Source organism: Camelus ferus, chromosome 1, assembly GCF_009834535.1.
Source record: "Camelus ferus isolate YT-003-E chromosome 1, BCGSAC_Cfer_1.0, whole genome shotgun sequence".
Classification (NCBI taxonomy): Eukaryota; Metazoa; Chordata; class Mammalia; order Artiodactyla; family Camelidae; genus Camelus; species Camelus ferus.
This window is the reverse complement of record NC_045696.1, coordinates 31,842,479-31,847,289: the sequence shown is the minus strand read 5'-3', so window position 1 is coordinate 31,847,289 and position 4,811 is coordinate 31,842,479. Positions and strand designations below refer to the sequence as shown.

The 4,811-nt window shown below is 45.2% G+C and overlaps 1 pseudogene; it reads left to right on the top strand.

Moving 5' to 3' along the window:
* Positions 1 to 1,891: 1,891 nt before the first annotated feature.
* LOC102511398 lies at positions 1,892 to 3,123 on the top strand (annotated as a pseudogene).
* The last annotated feature ends 1,688 nt before the right edge of the window (positions 3,124 to 4,811 follow it).

Genomic DNA, 4,811 nt, shown 5'->3' with positions numbered 1-4,811 from the left:
TGTGTATGTGAGCATGTGTACATGAATATAAGCAAGAGAGGGCCAGTGAGCATGAGATACCATTTATCTACTGTATTTTCCCAACTATCCATGATTCAAGGTATGAAACACTTAAATATGACTGTAAGAGGTCATATTTAAGTGACACCTTAGCTGAGAAGGATCCAGTCATGTGAATGTATCTGGCATACATTTTTTAAAGCTTTATTTCTTCATAACCATCCTTAAGTGGGACCATGGTAAAAATTCCTGCTAAGAGTACACCAGAAGATCAGATTAAAAATCTCTAGTCTGTCAGTTTTTAGACTGATCTCACTTTCCCATTTAAGACTTTGACTTGCTACAAGTTAAAGCTCAGTTTCAAACTCAACAGTATGTTCTCCTCCCTCACTGTTTCCACCTCTAGCATAGACTAGACTTACCTTGGGCTATGGAAAATTGGAGTTAAGCAGAGAAAATTATGGTCTGTCCTTTATGTACTTCCCTTTACTACTTCTTTAGATACTAGTTCCTCTTTTTTGTTAAGGCAGGAGGAGAAAAAAGGAAAGATGTCCAATATTTCCTTACTGCCTTGGAAGGATTATAGTCTTTCCTTGCTTGGATATAACTATTTCCAATCCTTATCTATAGCTCCAACACACCTTGATAGCAACGTGTTCATTGGTGTGCAGCTCCCTTAGACATTTTTACATTTTTAGGTTTGGCCTCACCTCTTAGCTGGCCTTAAGCTGATGACCTTTACATTGCATTCCTCTAATGACTGTCCCTTTTTGCCCCTTTACTCACTAAACCACACAGGCAAATGGCAAGGCTGTATCTCACAGCTGAATCTATCCTTGTAGGTCTGGTGAGCCCCTGCAGAATGCTTCTCTACATACTTAGAGGGGAGGTTCCCGGCTCCCTCCCGCGTATGTGCGCGCGCACCCCCCCCCCCCCCCCCCCCGTGGCTGTCTCCGCCTTTTGCCCTTCTTCCTATTCGCCTTTCTTCTGTTCAGTTAGCACAAGAGCATATCAGTAAGTCCTCCTACTAAGCAAGCACAAACAAAGAATAAAAACTGTTTCCCCTTCTTGAAGGCTTTACCAATTTTTGGAAAGAGCTCTCATAGATCTACTTTCCGTATCTTCAAAGTGGGAAAGGCTCACTTTCCATGAACAGGAATCTCTCCAAAATATCATAGTCATATTTGCCAATTTTCTTTCTATAGTAATTGGTAGGGATAAGTAGGGTTGACACATATCCATTCTCTAACTTCCACCCCTCAATAATTCCAACTTCTGTTGGCTCTCTGAATTTAGAGTGTGAAGTACTTAAGGCAGTCTATTCTCAGCTTAAGCCACAATTATAGAACAACAGAAGAAATCATCAACGTCTTGTTATATTATGATCAGTTAAAAGATAATTCATAAGAGAGAAATTAGTAGCTGAAAAGGCCCTGAAAGTAAGGAACTCGTGGCATTTTAATAAACACTCTGACTTCATTTTTGACATTTAACTGCTGACAGCTTTCAAACTCAATGACTTCCCCCCTCTTCTGCCCCACACCTGACAAAGCTTATAAGAAAGACTAGGTGTTCCCCCATTGGCAAGAGCAGGAAATCCAAACCATGCAAACCCTAGTCCACTCACAGGAATCCTCGCTTCAATGATATCCTCTAATCACAATAAAAGCCAAACTAGTCTCTTTTTTTTTCTCTCCCTCAAGCTGCCGCTTTTGGACCTGTTTGGGAGATGTCTCTGCTTTCGAAAGAAAGTTTCATTATGTGAGTAAAACCTTTTCATACCCTCTTAATATTTTTGTAAGAAATCATTTTTATCAAGGTATAATTGGGACGTAACATTGTTAGTTTTAGGTGTAAAATATAATGATACGATATTTGCATACAATGCAAAATGATCACAATACACGCCCCCAATTATATGACCCAGAGGAAGAAAAACCTGTACCTGAAGCCGATCCAGAGAACAATCCTTACGATGGGACGTTTTGTGGAGCCCATCTAGGATGAGCCTTGCAGGAGCATCACGGGCCTAGGTGTGGCCCAGTTCCTGGTGAATACAGGCACCACTACCACTTACGAGTATGCCTATGCAGGTGCATAAGTTCAGCGTGAGTCCCGGTTGTCAGGCTCATCCTGGAGGCCAAGTACCTGGCTGACCTGCTCAAGCTGGTTGAGGGTCTGAAGCAGCTTGCCAAGTCGGACCCCATGGTGCAGTGCATCATAGAGGAATCAAGGGAGCACATCATCCCAGGGGTCGGTGAAGTGCACCCAGAGATCCTCCTGAAGGGCCTGAAGGAGGACCATGCCTGCATTCCCATCAAGAAATAGCACCCAGTTGTCTTGTACAGCATGAGACTCTCAGCAAGGAGTTCAACGTGCTCTGCTTGTCCAGGTCGCCCAACAAGCACAACCGGCTGTACATAAAGGTGTGGCCCTTCCCCAACGGCCTGGCCAAAGACATCGAACAGGATGACGTGTCCACCCACTGGGAGCTCAAGCAGTGAACCCGCCACCTGGCGGAGGAGTACGAGTGGGACTCGGCTGAGGTTCGAAAGACAAGGTCCTTTGGCCTGGGCGGCAGGCACCTGCCTCCAAGTCCTCACCGAGGCTGTGCAGTACCTCAAGGAGATCAAGGACAATGTAGCGGCTGGCTTCCAGAGGGCCAGCAAGGAGAGGGCTGCTGTGTGAGGAGAACGACCTGCGTGACGTGATCACCGGCGTGACGTGCGCTTTGACGTCACGACACGACGCTGCACGCAGACGTTATCGAGCGCGGGGGCTGCTGGGTCATTGCCAGGGCGGGACGGCTGACAGTCGAGGCCTAGCTCACGGAGCCTGTTCAGCTGTGGAGAATCCCGGTATGGAAGAAGCTGTCGGTGGCGTCTACTGTGGCCTGAACAAGAAGCAGGGCCACGTCTTTGAGGACTCCCAGGTGGCCAGAACCCTGGTGTTTGTGGTGAAGGTTCACCTGCCTGAAAACGAAGTCCTTTGGCTCCACTGCCAGTGCGAGGTTCCACTCCGGCTGGCAGCCGGGCTGTCCCCCAGTGCGTGTTTGACCAGCAGCAGATCCTGCCTGGAAACCCCTTGGATAGCCCCATCCGCCCCAGCCGAAGGCCGGAATGAAGATATCCCAGCCCTGGCCGACTTCCTGGACAAACTGTAGGTGGGACTTGGCTTAGTACAGGCTTCCAGCTGCTGTATCTACCCCAGCAACAAGCCTTCACATTCTCCTCACGTCACCTCCAGACAGTCCAGACACAGGGATGCTACGTCTGACAAGTTTCTGGAGCCCGCTCCGTGCCCGACATGAACACTTGATGCCATTTCTTTTGATACTCATTTCAAGAAATCAGAGGCAACAGAAATACCCTCGCTGCAGGTACTTAATTTGGCCTGTGGAAGTGGGGGAGGGGATGGGATACTCAATTTGACTTTCATTTCTTAACAGGGAAACTCAGGTGCCTCCAAATTTTTAAAAAGAAATGAATTAAGAGGTTTAATTGGGTAAATGGACTATAACGGCTTTTCTCCCAAAAGGGGGAAGGAACAAAAGGGTAGACATTCTCTTTGGACAGAAACAAGGTAGGAAATCTTGTTCAGTGTTGTAATGAGCACCTCCAGCTGCATTAGTGCTATTAGAGTAATTTATTTGATATGGTAATGACTGTGAAACAAACAAAAACCCCTCTTAATTGAGTGTAGTATGATCGGTCTTAATATCCTAACCAAAGTTTAGGAGGAGGGCCCATCCCATCTCTGTGGGGTGAATAAATTGATTGGCTCTGTGAGGAGGATGGCCAGACAGTGACCACCACCTCAGGAAGATCTCTCTTCTAATGCTTTTGCTTGCTGACTGGTTTTGTTGCCTGCTGAGAAGCATGCACTTTTAGCTGCTGCCTGCTGGCTGGTTTGTGCTTTGGGTTATGTTGCTTTGCACTGCATTTACTGAGCTCTCAAAGTCTCTTTTATAGATCTAACTAATCTAAGTTGGAAGTTTTGCTAATTGTCATTAAAAATGTTACTATGGAATTGGGGGACTCCTTAAAATGGCTGTAGGACTGGGACTGTCTGTGTGTCTCGGGTTGAATCATGTGTCTCGATTCTAACATAAGCCATAACTGACTATAGCTCGTAACTGAATTACCTTGTGACCATGACTGTGTGTCTCAACCTGTCACTTGCCCTCATCCTATTGAGTGCTTAAGAGAAAGATTGACAACCTGTGCAATGTACAGGCCCATCAGGGGTTGCTCATGTGGAAGAAGATTAGTCACTATGTAGCATGCTGAGGGCTACCCTCCTAAAACAGATGAGTCGCTACAACTCTTAAAAATACCTTTGCCTGTGTTGCAAAAATACTCTTATAGTCCAGGATATAGGGGAAAATACCCGTGGTACCCCTCCTGGAACACAGCTAAGGAGGTATAAACCTGATCTCAGTTGAGGATCCTTAATCCCAATAAAGCTGCTATTGCCATGGGAAAGTAACCTTATGCTACTGCTTTTCGACTTTCTGGAGGGAGAAACTTATAAGTATGAGCAGAACATAGAGAACTCCCTTGAAATGTATCTAGTAAACAAACAAAAATCAGAAACAGAGGCCAATGATTTACTAAAATTGAAGTTCAAACTTTATTGGAAATCTAAAATTTACTAAAAGAATTTTGACAACAAATAAGAGTACTAATTAAATTTTATGTCTCTGCAACATAGGTCTGAATTAACCGTAACATTTGAACAAATGCACCAATTGAACACATTTTTTTGCCCTTTATCGATCCTGAAGCCCAAATTTCACTTATTACTGGGGA